Raw genomic sequence first — 17,199 nt, 5'->3', positions numbered from 1 at the left:
TGTTTGTTCCTCTAACTATACGGTTCCCAGCGAAGCCCCAGCTCTCACATCCAAGCCAGAGCCAGTTTCTTCACATTAGAAAGAGAGACAGCTTCAGGAAAAAGAACCAGTTAGGTATTTTAGAGCGGCCCTGAAGGATTTTTCAGAGGGAAAAGGAAAGCACTAACCTGTGTTTTCATCCGCTGAAACGACAAGTTCTCAAGTTCCCCTGCAATCTTCTAGCAGGTTTCCTGTAAACGTCGCATGTGACATTACACTTCCTCACTGCTCTGTCTCTGACCACCTCTCTAAGCCGTCAGAGCATGTGATAGGATCGGCTTGTTGCTTGCTTCCCAGAGGGGGAACCCTGCTTCCAAAGGAATCTTTGTCACCCGAAAGGGGTCCCCTGACTTGTTTTAGGCATTCCCGGGACACAGGTAAAGAGGTGATGACCTGGTAGAAAGGCAAGAAGAATGTCCGGATTCCTAGCACCAGGAAGCCCGCAGGGGTGGGGCTAAGGGAGAGACAGGGCCTCTGGAGCCCCTGGGTCCCCCATCATGGAGCTGGGGCAGCAGCAGAAAAGGGGCAGGTTGCTCCCAGCACAGCCCTGGGTGTTCTGCTGTCACCTGGACAGGCCCCGGCATTGCCGCTCTCAGGATTGCCCGGGAGAGACGGGCTTGGGCCATGGCACTGCGCCCAGGAGGTCCCCAGGCTCCTCTGGAGGGCACCATCACAGAGAAGCACACCCAAGGGCTTAGCTCACATTTCTAGATCTTGCAGTGACCAGAGCCACTCATTGTGGATTTCCCCGGCCAGGCTCAAGTTCACCTCCAGTCTAGTCAGTCCTGCTGTCAGATGGTGCGCCCTCGTTCTCGGTTAAGCAAACAAAGCCGCTGTAAGCTCTGCCTCCCTGGCTAAATAGCTGGTAGACATTCTTACCACGCCCTTGCCTCCCTGCCATGATGGTGTCCAAAATATGCCAGGTTTTGGTTTCCCTGCGGGATGCTGGTGGGTTCGTGGAGGCATGCGAGCAAGCCCTGGCCGTGGGGGGCCTTGATGCTGGCCTTGAAGGAGCACCAGGGGAGTGCCCTTGTGTCCCTCTGTGCCCGCCGCAGCAGGCAGACGAGAAGAGCTGAGGCAGGGTGCTGTTCCTAGCTTTCTTGTTCCTGTGGTCAGTGTCTTCCTCTCTCCTTTCGCCATTCCGCTAGCTCTCTGGAGGCCCACACATATGGAATTTGTGGCTGGAGGAAGTGGTGTGTGGGAGTAAAACCATGTCCTGGATGGACGGGAATATTCCACAATTTGTACAACCTGACTCAGGGCAGAAACCCCAAAGTTGTTTCTGTTTGGCTACTCTAGCCTAATTCTTTTCTTAAAAGTACTTTTAAAGGGATTTTTTTATTGTTTTTGTTTTTTGGAAAGGTAATTGTAGACAGCCCCACTGTTCCAAGCCTTGAAAATACTACCATATCATTCCCCTATGAAGTTTTCCGCGTGAGAGCACCGAGTAAGGAAAGGAGTCCTCAGATCAGGACTCTGGACAACAATGGAGCTCTGTAGTCTCAGCACATGACTGCATCTCTGGCTCTGAAAACATGCAGAACTGTTTCACCAGCCTGACAGCTGATGGCTGGTATTCTGATAGAACCGTCCAGTTAGACTAGCCAGTTAAGTCAAGATGGCTAGAAGCATGACATTCACGTTAAAATAGGAATACTGGTAAAATTTTGTTATCTCTGAAAAACAAAATACTACAAAGACAAGAAATAATAATGACTCCATCTGAATGCATTTAAGAAGGGTCACAATTTGGGTTAAACTGCCAGTTCTAGGCTTCAACTACGTGGTGATGTATGTCCTACGTAAGCCACGTTCCATGTGGAATTTTTAATGGTCTTATAACAAAATGCTTTAGAATTTTCCTTTAAACTCCCTTACCTGGCCTGTGAGATTTTTGTTTCCCTTTGTTTTGGCACGTTAAAAATGTTAACAGACTTTGTTTTTTAAAACAGGTATGGATTTACAGAAAAATCTAGAAGAGAGCAGAGTTCCCACCCACCGGCACCCAGTCTTCCCAACTATTAAAATCTTATATTTATGTACTAAATATGTGATATGTAAGTAACAATTAACAAACCAATGTCGATACAGTGTTATTAACTGAAGTCCACAGTTTATTTAGATGTCCTTAGTATTTTCCTCTAATGCCCTTTTTCCGTTCCAGGATCCCATCCAGGCATCACGCTACATTTACTCATCATGTCTCCTTAGGCTCCTCTTGGTTGAGACAGTTTCCTAGACTTTTATTTTGGATGACCCTGACAGTTTTGAGGAGTACTGTTTTTTTGTACAATGTCCCACAACTGGGATTTCTCTGAGGTTTTTCTCACGGTAAGACTGGAGTTACGGGTTATTCGTTAGGTTTCTCCTCCTTCTGGTTTCTCCTCCTTTCTCTAAAGGTTTCTCCTCCTTCTCTGGAAGGAAAATCTCGAGGGCACAGTTATCTATAGAAATCATTTGGAGTTCTTCTGTATAAAAGATTTTTCCCTTGTCCCCATTTATTAACTTCCTCAGTCATTTACTGATCATTATGGCCTCAGAGCTATCTAGTGCACACTTTGGGTTACAATTCAACACTACTCAGTTTATGTTGTTGATGGAAGTGTTCCCGCCTTCGACTCCTGAGCTCTTTCCCTTGATTCCTGTGCTCCTCGACACACTCCTATTAATATTTTTTCGAATTCTGTTTTTCAGCCCTTCTTTACTTCCCGGCATTACAAGATGCTCAGGGCTCATCATGTCACGTACCTTTCTTCTTTTTTTTTTTTTTTTTTAATTTTTAATTTTTTATAAACATATATTTTTATCCCCAGGGGTACAGGTCTGTGAATCACCAGGTTTACACACTTCACAGCACTCACCAAAGCACATACCCTCCCCAAGGTCCATAATCCCACCCCCTTCTCCCAAACCCCCTCCCCCCAGCAACCCTCAGTTTGTTTTGTGAGATTATGTTTTGTGAGATTATGTTTTGAGTCACTTATGGGGCGCCTGGGTGGCTCAGTGGGTTAAGCCGCTGCCTTCGGCTCAGGTCATGATCTCAGGGTCCTGGGATCGAGGCCCGCATCGGGCTCTCTGCTCAGCAGGGAGCCTGCTTCCCTCTCTCTCTCTGCCTGCCTCTCCATCTACTTGTGATTTCTCTCTGTCAAATAAATAAATAAAATCTTTAAAAAAAAAAAAAAAAAAAGAGTCACTTATGGTTTGTCTCCAATTGCCCATGATTGTTTTTTCTGTCTTGACAAGTGAATGAAAGAAGATAAATATATGGACCTGAATAACACTTTTCGCCTTCAGTGTTCATTAGTTCCACCCCATGTATTTGTAAAAATCTTTTTTTTTTTTAAGATTTTTATTTACTCATTTGACAGACAGAGATCACAAGCAGGCAAAGAGGCAGGCAGAGAGAGGAGGGGAAGCAGGCTTCCTGCTGAGCAGAGAGCCCGATGCGGGGCTCAATCCCAGGACCCTGGGATCATGACCTGAGCCGAAGGCAGAGGCTTTAACCCATTGAGCCACCCAGGCGCTCCTAAAAATCTTTTTTTTTTTTTTAATCGCTTTCATAACATTAGTCTTTGCCTCTACCACCAAGAAAACACCAAAATGCCAACTGAGTGAAAGTTTACATTTCCTTAATCCCAAAATGCATGTTTGTGTTGGTTGTGGTTTTCTCCTTCATATTTTAACATTCCCGGAATAAGGGTGTACATTTAGTATCATGTCTTTTTTTCCTCTCCTTCCCTGTCATTAATTTGATGGTACACCTTACAATTGATGTTGTCCTGGGAATGGAGGAAGTAGAGCCATCAATTAATTCTTGTTTGGACCACAGACATCATTTAACTATTTTCACTGATTTTCCCCCATTGAACAAATATTTTGATTAAAGTGATTTGATATATAACATCTACAGACATTAAAAAAAACACCCAAGTTTTTTTTTTTTTTTAACCTATTCCTGGATACATTTTTACTTTACCTCAAACCACAAACTCTCATCAAGCCCTAAATATAGACAAATGGTGAGGGAAGGGTGTTCAATTCTTTCTATTTTGTTCTGGGTTTACCCTAACTCCTTTGATGTCTACCATGTCATGGTTTCAAGGTCCTCTGAACCCATCATCATTCCTGAGGAGCCCAATGCTGATGCTGAAGGGTGTTGAGAACGAGGCTTCACTTGTGTTGATGAGGGGTAACAGTGCTTACTGATCAGAGAGGTCAGGAGGACTCTGTGATTCTGCCTTTCCTACTCCGGGAAGCCAACCAACTGCGAGCAGGGTAGAACTGATCATTCCTTTCTCTGTGGTAAGGATCTTCTCTCCAGCCCATGAACCATGCCTGCTTGGGGCATATCATGCTTTGTAGATTATTTCTTTTAATGGATGGAAACTTGTTCAAGCATTCACTGTGGGCATGTTTCACAAAGTCACAGATGAAATGCCCAATCTTTCCATCTAGGTAGGCACAACTTGGTTATTCTATTTTCTGTCCCACTCCTGTGTAAGATGTACTAAGATACTGATAGTGCCCAAATGATCCTCCAGACGAGACTGGAAGAGATGCTACACTGACTTATTTAGGGAGTCATTGATGAAGCCCTTTCCACCTGCCACTTTACAGATCCCCACTCTACAGACAAGCCAGCCAAGTAGAAGAGGCTAAATAATCTGTCCAGAGAACCTTGATAAGTTTGAGGCCAACATGCAAATGCTGCTGATGCCAGAGACTCAGGGACTATGGCTACTCTTGATGCCGACAGATGCACCAGCTATACCTCATAAACGGGCACTTGGCTGAACACAATTCTGTTCCCTAATTATTTTTTGCACATGCTTTTCACCTTGACCAAACCTAAGTGACAGTGAGGGCAGGGACAGTTGTCTTCTATCCCATTAACTCAGCTTCCCAGGCTCATCCCAGCAGCTTTCCTGTTAACCCTGTACTTTTGCCTGCTGCCTACCTAATTTATGTCTAATTTATTAGAAAATTCAGACTTTTAAAAAAAAGATTTATTTGAGAAAGAAAGAATGGGAGAGAGCACGAGTAGGGGGAGAAGCATAGGGAGAAGGACAGAATCTTCAAGCAGACTCTCTGCTGAGCGGGCAGCCCAATATGGGGCTCAATCTCACGATGCATGAGATTGAGACCTGAGCTGAAACCAAGAATTGGATGTTTAACCAACTGAGCCACCCATGCACCAAGAAAATTCAGGCTTTTTCTAATAAAGGTAAATAATGTCCCTTCACCCTTTGCCTTCTGCTACTTTGTTGTGCTTATTTTTCATTCATGTTGTGTTTATTTTTCATTCATTAGCTTCTTAAATTACAATTGATTTCCAGTCCTTTTAAATAAAACCCTTAACTTTTCATCTAAGTATACCTTTAATCTTATTTTACACATTTAAATGCATTACATTCTTTTTCTCTTTCCTTCTTTCTTTCTTTTCTTTTCTTTTTTTTTTTTTTAAGTAGGCTCCATGCCCAGCAGAGAGCCCAACACAGGACTTGAACTCATGATCTTGAGGTTAAGACCTGAGCTGAGATCAAGAATTGGACGTTTAACCAACTAAGCCACCCAGGCACCCCTGATGCATCATATTCTTACTGTTAATTTTAGAATAGTCTGCAGTTTCAGTGGTAATATCCTTTTTGACCTAAGAATTAGTTCAAAGGATTATATTTCAGTTTCCAAGTGCTTGGATGGAGGTGGGGCAGGAACCACCTTGTGTTAATTTTTAATGCTATGTTATTTTTACATGTGGCTAGTACATCTACTTCTTGGTTAATTAAAAAGTTACTTTGTGGTGTGGTATTTCATCAATTCTTGTCAATGGTTTATGTTTTCTAAAAAATTTGTGTATATTTCAAAAAAAAGAGTAGGAAGAAAACCCCACTGGATGTGGAAATTAAAAAAAAAACAATTGTGTGTATTTCCTATTAGTTGGGTTAGATCAATAATGATAATGATGTTATTAAAATCTTCTGTTCCTGGGGTGACTGGGTGGCTCAGTGAGTTAAGTATCTGGCTCTTGATTTCAGCTTGGGTTACAATCTCAAGGTTGTGAGATCCTGCCTCATGTCAGGCTGTGCTGGGCATGGCTCCTGCTTAAGATTCTGTCCCCATCTCCCTCTGTTCCTTCCCCACCCCACTTGCATAGACTCGCTTGTGCTCTCCAAAAAAAAAAAAAAAAAAAATTCTTCTGTCCCTATGTATTTTTGCCTATGTGATTAAATTCTGAAAGCTATTTTGTTAAAGTCTCCCACTATGATTATGAAAAACTTGGTGCTTTGAAATTTTTATCTATTTACATTTATATTTTTATTTGTATTAATTTATTTGTATTTTTAGCAGATTTTGTTTTATCTACCTCGGTACTAAAATATTCAGTGCATAAAGGTTCTTTAGTACTGACTCTTTTTTAATTTATATCTCTTATTCTTCTATGTCTTGTTTAACAAGACATATACTTTTTAATTTAGTTCAGAAACATTTTATAAGTTAAATATTATTTTTAATTGTTTTCATAACACAGAAGGGGAGACCACATTTCCAAGAGTTGCGAGGATTTGTTCAAACAAGTAAATAAATGATAGAACTGGGATTTAAACCCAAAGCTTATGACTGCAAGTCCAGTGTCATTTCCAGTATCCATCAAAACTGTGTCCTTGTTGTTCTGTCTCTGAGAGAAACTCAAACCCATGCACACCACATGTGTGTTGTTCAGGGAGGAACTGCGGTGAGGAACGCCCTTGGCAGTCAGTGCTTCAGAATGTAGGTCAAACAGTCCAGCCAGACCCCAGAGCAATTGTTTCTACACTGACTCTGGGGAGTTTGGGGAGCATTATGTCATGCTAAAGGCTTTCCTCATTCGCAATCATACAAAGAGATACTATGCCTCATGTTTCTGAGCCACTGGAGCAGCTGAAGGAAGATGAAAGGTCAAGAAATTTCTCTCACTGATGCATTGACTTTGGTATATTTGTTTATGCCACCATAACGTAATCTAAGCCAGAATGATCAAGACCCCTGGCCAGCTGTCTTCAAACCCAGAGCCCTACCTAGCATAGTGATTCTTCTTTGGCATACAGGGCCTGGTGCCAACAATGAAACTGGCCCTTTGCAACATCATGCAGTTGAATTTCAAATAACCCCTCACTCATCTTTGTTGTTGATCAAAACACTGAAAGGATCTGGCAAATTCCCTTGTTCATAAAAAGACGAGCCAGGGACACATAGAAAGCCTTGCTATTCACCCAGGATGAGTTATAAGAAGCCTCGTAGATACAGAACTCCAGAAGTAGTGGAGAGAACCAAGATACTCTCACATATTCATTGCTCCTTTCTTTCAGGCTGAATAGAAACTAGAAGAATACAAGGTAGTACAAATAATTCAGAAACGTACCAAGGGTATTGGAAGAGATCATGAATGGGTATTAAACAGATTTGTGGCTCCGATCAGAATCTGTGTTTTACACACACACACACACACACACACACACACACACACACACACAACATGGGACCAAGAGAACATTCAGTTAATTGCCTATTTGCACAATCTTCCTATTCCGAGGCATCCCTCCCTTCTACAGTTAAGAGCACACACAATAGGGCAGAACTGGTAAACAACCTCATGTCACTCATAAAAGAAGGAATGCTGGAATCAAACCACCTGGTTCAAATTGAAGATGCATTACTTACTAGCTACAGCGAATTATGCTGTTGGATCTCAGTTTTCTCATATGTAACATGGGGATAATTTAATGCGTGTTGAATGTGAAGCCACATGCAAAGAGCTTAGCCAGGGCAGTGTGTAAATGGTGGCTACTATTACTGTTGGTAAGTGGAAATTTTACTATTAGAGCATTCTAGTAGAATTTCTTATAAGGAATGCAGTTGGAGTCAAGCAATGAGTTTTATCTCTGAGAATGCTGCTAGGCAGGAAATAAAATTCAGGATTCGGGGTAGTAGAGCCACAGGTCATCCCGTTATCCTAGAGAGGCATGGTCAACACAGGAAGCAGAATGGAAAATCTCTATGATTACTTTGAGCCTGGACTCATGATGTAGCATTCATGCTTCTAAATTTGAAAGAGTTGGATGTATTTGTGTCTGATCAAAAATAAGAAGAAAAACAGAATGTGAATTTAATCTCCATATTTTAAAAAAATGAGCCAAGTTTCATGGCCAGGGAAAAACTATGTGGATGAGAGAGACAAAGAGGTTTCAGAGCAGCCATGAGTGCAGGCAAAGGAACAGATGTCTACATGGAATGTTGGAGAAGCTGTTTATGAGGCGTGAACTATAGAATCTTTAAGTCATGCCTTTTAGAAAAACTTCATTAAAAAGATAAATCATTCTTCAAGGCTTTCTGACTTTCTGATATTTTCTTTGAATGAGACTCCAGCAGAATCTGGTCCAAGCGGAGTCTTGAGATTTATTCAGGTTACAATTAGAGTGTTGGTAACACCCAGCTGAGCAACATCAAATTCAACCACGTGTGTTTATCACATATTTTCTGGATTATGATTTGGATTCTAAAGTGCCTGCAGACAGGCTGAATTGCATGATTCTGTAAAGGAAGCAAACTTTCAAAAGATAAACATCTCCCAAGATTTTATTAATTACTTTACTCACAGTCATTTGAAACAGGTAACACTACCTTCTGTATTTTGGTATCTACTCTTTTCTTTGCCTTTGAGCAACTTCTAGAAATAAAGCTGTACTCTGGGAAGTACCTAATATAAAATAAGATGCCATTTATTAAATTACTCTTACATATCTCCCAGTGATAGACTTACTCACAGTACTAAAAGCAACACAGTATCCACTGATTAACTTCCAAGACACATTTATGTGCAAAAACACTCAAATTGCCTGTATTTGATAACACAAGGGTGTTTATCGAAATATGTTTCCTTAACATCTTATATAAACTGCATTTTAATCTTGGGGCAGTGTGGATCATTAATAACACTAATAGAATTGCAGGCAAAATAGGAGTAAACGGTATATTACAATGAGCTGACTTTTTTTTAGATTTTATTTATTTATTTGACAGAGATCACAAGTAGGCAGAGCAGCAGTCAGAGAGAGACAGGGGGAAGCAGGCTCCCTGCTGAGCAGAGAGCCTAATGTGGGGCTCGATTCCAGGACCCTGAGATCATGACCTGAGCCAAAGGCTGAGGCTTAACCCACTGAGCCACCCAGGTGCCCCCAATGAGCTGACTTTTTAAATGCAAACTGTATTTCCCTTTTTATTGAAAAATTACCACCATAACTGTAATATTCATCAAACCAAGCTGAAATTCTTAGTAACTGGACTTTATAGGTATGAAGCTTTCCTAAGCAAGGAGCATTCTATAAGGGGGAGAGAAGTTGTGACAAGCAGTGTGCCATTAATGTACAACTAAATACATACATTCAGCTTTTAAAAAGTTCACCTCTCTTGATTAAAGACAAGGATTTAAGGTTACCAAAACATGAAAACAAGCAAGCAAGCAAATAAACACCACCAGTGCTCTGCCCTGCATTGTCATCAATGATAAATTGCCTGATGCTATCCAAATTGTTAGAAAGAAAGAAACTAACTAACTAACTCCAGGAACTCCCAACCAAACCATGCAAACTGTGGACTGACACCCCTGGGGATTACATTTCTCATTTGTGCAATTGTAGAGCAGTGTATTTTACTTACCTAAAGCCAACTCTTTACTCTTGAAGGAGAAACACCTAGAAAATAATTTTTACAGTGACAACCATTTCTTTTATCTACCATTCTGCAGGAGTGCAACCCACCCCACCAACCCTGACCCTCTGGGGAATCCGAAGAGGAGGGACATGAATCTGTGGTTGTCACCAGACTGTCCCAATGGGTGTGATTCCAGTCTTTATAAACATGTAGTTTTCACACATGCCAGGGGCCATAAATGACAGTCCCCCCCCCCCCCCCGCACCACCACTTCATCTGAAGGTCAAACAAGGCAACAGTGATAAAGAGTAATTCCAGGGATGCCTGGGTGGCTCAGTGGGTTAAAGCCTCTGCCTTCAGCTCAGGTCATGGTCTCAGGGTTCTGGGATTGAGCCCCGCATCAGGCTCTCTGCTCAGTGGGGAGCCTGCTTCCCCTTTTCCCTCTACCTGCCTCTCTGCCTATTTGTGATTTCTCTCTGTCAAATAAATAAATCAAATCTTAAAAAAAGAAAGAAAGAAAGAAAGAAAGAAAGAAAGAAAGAAAGAAAGAAAGAAAGAAAGAAATTCCAAACAGATACCATTTCGACCTTCACCAGCACTGGGGACCCTGACTTCACCCCATGGCCCTGTGCCAGAGAAGTCTATCTCCACATGGCTCCTCCAGTTCCCATAACGTTAGGGCAGAGCGGCCGCTGTGGCAGTGACGTGAAGGCTCAGTTATAGACACCAATCCTTCTGCGCAGTCCCTCCCCCACGTTCTCCTTCTGCCAAGTGGACAAAGTCAAGATCTGAGGCAGATTTTTTTTTGGGGGGTGGGGAACAGAACCCTTTTGTGGTTGTCCAGCACCTATGAGAGTTTCATGTCTCTCTCTCAAGGAGACGAGAAGTTTGGGGCATTACTGGCACAGAGTTTGGCAGCATTATTGTGATACCCCAACAACCAAACCCACGCCTGACAGGGTCTCCACCACAGTTGGCTTCATTATCTCTTTTCAAAAAGTATGGAATAATATGCAGCCAAATAAATAAATTACACTCCCCTTCTCAGGCCATCTCTGTGGTGAAGATTGATACTAATGGCACTGTCTCCTGCGATGCCAATCTTGGCACTGGGTCAGGGGCCAGCCTCTTCCTTCCACACCCTCCCAGGTAGAGCCAAGCCTCCTCGCTCCACAGTACCTGTTGCCTACTACATACTCCTTTCAATGGCTTATCTTTTTCTGGGTGGTGGGGGGGGGGGGCAGGGGGGGCAGTGCCTGGCACATTTACTGAATGAATGAGAGATTACTGCCTCAAACGAGAAAAATTGGAGAAGCCCCTCCATCTCAGATCCACAGTCTAGCTCACCAGCTATATAAAGTGTTCACTCTGGGGGCACCTGGGTGGCTCAGTCATTAGGCGGCTGCCAGGGTCCTGGGATCGAGCCCAGCATTGGGCTCCCTGCCTCTACAGGAAGCCTGCTTCTCCTTCTCCCACTCCCCCTGCTTGTATTCCCTCTCTCACTATCTGTCTCTCTCTGTCAAATAAATAAATAAAAACTTAAAAAAAATAGAATATTCACTCTGTGTATGCACATAGAAGAAGAGCTTCAAAATTTAAAAAAATGCTAATTTGGATTCTAAGTTAACCAGTCTAGTAATTTATAGATCTTAAGGCTAAAACTGTATATAAAATTCCTATTGTTCCTCCTTCCTGATCTCTTGTATATGGAACTATTTCCTGCCCCTTCTACTTCCACTGAATTGTAACACCACCCTGATCACTCTTCTCAAAAAGAATGGACTCTCTTTAGCCTTTTCATTTTCTTTTGAGGATTAAACATGAACAGTATCCCTCTTGATGATATTTTTTTAACAGAGAGACGAGTATCCAAAAGGGAGAGAAAGTTTGACAAATAAAAAGCACTCAATCTATCTTCGGTCACACCTGTGTGGGGGACTTCTGTTCTGGCTCAACATGCCCATGGGCTCTCTCCAGAAGGATGGGTCAGTGAGAAATGCCTGAGCCGGTACCTGCCATGGGAACTTGTGTGAGACAGCCACAGAGCTTGGAAGAACCCAAAACCTTGCTGAACTTATGTGTACAGAGACAACCTAATTAATTGGTGTCACTTGTGCTGTGGATTTGCTACCCTTAACCTAGGAACTTGACTTTTGACCAGAGGGAGCTGGCTTTCTATGTTGCTGGCTGGACTGAAAAGGCAGCAATTGGAAAAAATAAAGATTACTCCTATTAGAAGGGACCTGCCTTGTAAACAGCCACACCTTGATTTTCAAGGTGTGATTCAGACTGAATTATCTGTTCATTAGAAGACCACTGAACTGATTCCAGATGGAAGTACAAAGAAGACTACTGTTACAGTTCAATTGCTTCTAAAGTACTAGTTACCTCAGGCCTTATAATTCAATCTTCCTGTATTTGCTCAGATTGCTTTGTAAATGTCCTTAATCATACAAACTATTGGTGTTACCCATTAACCTAAACTAATTATTATATTAAGTGTTTATGTGTACCAACAGTGTAATCTTTAAAAAAAAAAAACCTAAGTGCTTTTTAATGTGTTGTCTAATTCATCATCATTGAGGGAAGCTGTTATTTCCACTTTAGAGGTGGTGACACGGAGTTACTGCTAAATGAAAAACAACGGGAATATACTCTTCCGAGCAAACTATAAAATCACAGAAGAGCCTGGTTTGTCACCTTTCCCTTGAGTCAATAAATATCTGTTCACTGATTAGCTAGCTCTCCCATGTTTTTCTTGTATGGAAAAAAACCTAGCAGTAATGTGGCACATTCTGATGGGAACTAGGTGGTTCTTACAATCAAGATCTTACAAGCACCATGATGTGTTATATGGTAACAACCCAAGATAGAAAGCCAGGTGACCTTGTTGGGTGAGTACAATATTATGCATTGCTGTGTAACAGATGACTCCACAACTTAACAGCATAAAACAACAATTTCATTATCCTCATGGATTTTGTAGGTCAAGAATTCAGAAATGTCATGATGGAGACAACCCTTTTCTGTTTTATAACACCTGTGGTCTTAGCTGGGCTCACTGATGAACTAGAGGCTGAAACACTGGGGCTGGAGAATCTGCTTCCAAGATGGTTTCTTCATTTATTTCCGATACAAGGCTGAGAAGGCTAAAGGAAAGCCTCAGCCAAGACGGTTAACCAGAGCACTTACATGTGGCCTCTCCAGCACTTACATGTGCTTGCTCAAGCCTCCGAAAGCAAATGTTAGCAGTGAATGAGCCAGAGGTATGGCTTTTTAGGACCTAGCCTTGGAAGTTACAGGGGGCCACTGCTGTCATAGTCCCTTGATCAGATTAGTCACAACCCCTTACTCGCACAGATTCAAAGAAAAAGGACATAGACTCATCTCTCACTTGAAGAAGTGTCAATGTATTTGTAGCCATGTTTTCAAACACCTACAGTGAGTCTTCAGTTTCCCACTGTCTGGCACACCAATATTTTGAACTTGAACAATTATTGATAAGCATGTGTGTTTATAGACTGTCAACCACAAATGGCTGCAATTCTATCTGTAGATAACCAGGTTCTGAATTGGGAGAGGTCATAGTCCCAGGGCAATACAATGCCTACACAGGTGTTAGGTAAATATTAATTTGGAATAACAACAAAATAAACAGCAGGTAGAAGATCTGTTGGCATGTTTGGCCATTAATCTTATGAAAATTATACAGTGGTATAAAAAAAATCTCCACTATGGTTACATAGCAATCAGATGCTCCAGGTAAATTAAAACATTTAAGGAGCTAGGAAACTTAGGGGGAAACAATTCAGCTTTGTAGAACTAACTATTCAGCATGAGGTGAGAAACTCCTATCACAGCAGGCAGAGAAGGAAAAACAGGCTGGTACAAGCCAATGGAAATACTGGGGACTGGGGTTACCGGAGCACACATGCCCTTGCCTTAAGGTATCTAAATTCAATTTTTTAAAATATATTTAACTTTCCAGAATCAGCACTTAGACCACAGCTTATGATCTTTGATTTAGATTTGGTGGTGACTATTTCCCAGTTTTTTCCCTGGTCCTACTGGTTGATTTTGCACTCCTCTGAAACTGGAAAATAAACACTCGCAGTTGATAATAAACATTTACTGAGCATTTACTATGTTCCAAACACTGAATTATAAGCCACTGTATCTAATTTAATGCTCAACACTTCTTTGGGGTATCACTGAACACATTTCACCAGTAAAGAAACTGACTTTCAGGCACAAAGGGGATAGAGCTAGTTGAATGGTAGAAAGTAGGTTCGTATGTACATAGGTCTGACCCCAACACCTAGGCTCTTAGCCACTGCATGTTATAATATGCTGCTTTTGATGACTGTGTCCCCCCGCAGCTATAGGGGGGTGGCCCACAAGAAGGAAGCGGGCCTTTGCAGATGTCTCTTTAGTTGTAACCCACCAGTTACTCTAATTTTGGGACAGAAATAGGAGTTTACCAGAGGCAGTGGATATGCAGTACTTCTCACCCAGGAATCCAGGAAGTTTAAGACTGTATAGAAACAAGTTTCTCTGGATTCCTGAAGAGAAATCTTGAGTCTCAGCCTACTAGATGGGCAGTACCTCCACCATTGATGGCCTGATGGAACATCATCTCTCAGGAAGGTTCCCTGCATGCATTTATCAGAGAAGCACAAGATACGGGATCATGGAAGTCAGCATTTCTGTGCTCAACAACCTCTCCTGGCAGACCCATGATTTTCTCCTTCAAAATCTGTTTTAATGGGCACCTGGGTGGCACAGTTGGTTAAGCAACTGACTCTTGGTTTCAGCTCAGGTCATGATCTCAAGGGTCTTGGGACTGAGCCCTACATCAAGGGCTGCTTGGGGTTCTCTCTCCCTTGCCCCCTGTCACTCCCCCATGCTCACTCACATGCTTCCTCTCTCTAAAATAAATAAATAAATCTTTAAATAATAATGGTTGAATGAACCATTACAGGGAGCAGTGAAAAATAAAATTTTAAACAAAAATTTGTTTTGAAAAATTCCCTTTAAAAAATCATCCTTGGGCACCTGGGTGGCTCAGTTGGTTAAGTGACTGCCTTCGGCTCAGGTCATGATCCCAGGGTTCCAGGATCGAGTCCTCCATTGGGCTCCCTGCTCAGTGGGGAGCCTGCTTCTTCCTCTCCCTCTGCCTGCCTCTCTGCCTACTTGTGCTCTCTCTCTGTCAAATAAATAAATAAATAAATCTTTAAAAAAAATAAAAAATCATCTTCTGTTCCCTTGAAGAGAGAATTCAGATAGAGTTCTCATACATCAAACATGACAGAGGCAGTTTTTAATCACTTAAATTATTTATTCTTCATTGTTTAATGCTTTATACCATTTCTCTAATGAATAATTTATTATACCATTTATGTTTATTAAAAATTGATCATGGGGACATGCTCTCTCTCTGTTCTCTTAGGCTATAGATATTTCTCTGTCATTTGGGAAAAGACAATTTTGGGGGAGTAGACAAATTTTAACAGTCTGTATGTTCCTTCCTTTTCTTAGGATTCTTTTTCTTCCACAAAAGGATGACAGTTTGCCTTAGTGTATTAACTGATCATTTCCTTTTTTATATAAGAATAAGGTTTATCTGAAGGTCCACTGAGGCTTTCATTAAAAAGGCTTACTTTATATTTTTAACTTGTGGAATGCAGATGTAAAAAGGAGGCATTAAAAAAACAAAAGATTCTAGAGTCTTCCATGATAGAGATCCCAGCCTGTGGAGCCATCTCTCTTTCTTCGCCTTTTTTTTTTTTTTTTTTTTTTTTTTTTTTGCCTTTTTTACTCCTCAGATGACTCATTTTCCTTGCCCTTATTATGCTGCTAGTCACTTCTTAACTCTCTTATAAGTGGCCTAAGTCTTTCTCTCTTTTCCTTTTCCTAGTTGCTTCTTAAGTCCTCTCTTGCCTTTGCACTTCTCAACCCTATATCCCGAATTGCTCTCTGCAAGCCCCAACCCCAAATCCTGTAACTTTCCATCACCAGTGTCTCGCACCCACCACCCTCAAAGTAAAAGGTTCAAGAAAGTGACATCCCTGGACATTCCTGCCTCAGACCAGGTCCATGGGAGGCAGGGGAGAAATCAGAAGGAACAAACCATGTCTGAGAGGCATGGAAGTTGAGCAGAAATTAAGAAGCACCAAGGATATTGTAATATATTAGTCTGAGAAAGGTTTGCAGTGGACTAGACCCAAAGGAATCCAACTTAGTACATTCCAGTTGGTACTTCCTGCCCATCCCAGTGGGATCCAACCCTACCCCTTTTCCACAGTTCCCTACTGGAGTGGAGGAGACCATCACCAGCTGCCCAAGCCAGAATCCTGAGACTCACCGTTGCCTCTTTCCTCTCACTCACTCCAATAACCAATCCATCACCAAGATGTGGAGGTTTTTCCTTCCAGCATCTCTGGAATTGGGCATGAGCTCCATCCCCTTACCTACTCACCATTCTTGCTTGCCTGGACCCAAAACAGTTTCCTGGGGGTGTCCAGCCCAGGTAGCTCTATTCTCAGCCTGCTGTAGCTGTGATCTCTCTGCAAAGCAGATATACTTTTTTTTTTTTTTTAAGATTTTTTCTTTATTTATCTGACAGAGATCACAAGTAGGCAGAGAGGCAGGCAGAGAGAGAGGAGGAAGCAGGCTCCCTGCAGAGCAGAAAGCCCGATGTGGGGCTCGATCCCAGGACCCTGGGATCATGACCTGAGCCGAAGGCAGAGGCTTAACTCACTGAGCCACCCAGGTGCCCCCAAAGCAGATATACTTAAAATCCTCTTTCCATCATGACTGAGATCGAGTCTAATCGCCTTAACACGGCTTACCAGGACTTCAATATGCAATGAGGTTCCTGCTTAATTTCCAGACCTTTTATTTCATAAACCCTAGGTGGGACTCCTCTTCTTCCCTACCAAACACACGCATGCAGCCCTCTACTATCTACACTGTTCTCCAGCCACCCAGAACTTCTTTCAGCTCCATAGAAGAACCATGTTTGCTCCTGTTTCTTGGCCTGGGAGCATGCTATGCTTTTGCCAGCAACCATTTCCAGGATGACTCCTCTATCCTTCAAGCCATGGTCCTAAGGCTCCCAGCACTCCTCCCATCCCAGCACTCAGGACTCTCCATGGTATTTTTCTGATGCTTCCTTTCCTGTGCTCCCCACAAACTATAACCTCCGTAAGGGCAAGCACCATGCTTTGCTTGTCCACCATTATGTTCTCACTGCCTGGTGCAGTATCATTTGACTGAAAAATGACTGGTGTAGTCTATTCTTCTGGTGGCCTCCAGTGAAGCATGCTTCCTGGTATTCACACTTGTATAGTCTCCTCCCTTCGAATGTGCCTGTGACTTGCTTTAATAAAAAAAAAAAAAAAAAAAAAAATCCATGAAAGTGACACCCTGCTAGTTCTGGGCCTGAGCCTTAAGAAGGCCGGGAAGCTTCTA

The 17,199-nt window shown here is 42.2% G+C and overlaps 1 protein-coding gene across 2 annotated transcripts in view; it reads right to left on the bottom strand.

The window, feature by feature from the left end:
• The window catches only part of WIPF1 (WAS/WASL interacting protein family member 1), a 115,765-nt gene that overhangs the window by 74,140 nt on the left and 24,426 nt on the right, over nucleotides 1-17,199 (bottom strand). Inside the window, exon 1 of one of the 2 annotated variants that reach the window (XM_059166995.1) lies at nucleotides 168-292. The exons of the other annotated variant lie outside the window; for it this stretch is intronic. The gene's annotated coding sequence lies outside the window, so the exon portion shown is untranslated. Of the gene's footprint in view, nucleotides 1-167; nucleotides 293-17,199 lie in introns of those variants that run through there. 2 annotated transcript variants of the gene reach the window in all.

Source organism: Mustela lutreola, chromosome 3 (genome assembly GCF_030435805.1).
Source record: "Mustela lutreola isolate mMusLut2 chromosome 3, mMusLut2.pri, whole genome shotgun sequence".
Classification (NCBI taxonomy): Eukaryota; Metazoa; Chordata; class Mammalia; order Carnivora; family Mustelidae; genus Mustela; species Mustela lutreola.
The sequence above is the reverse complement of the archived record's forward strand: the minus strand, read 5'-3'. Positions and strand labels throughout refer to the sequence as shown.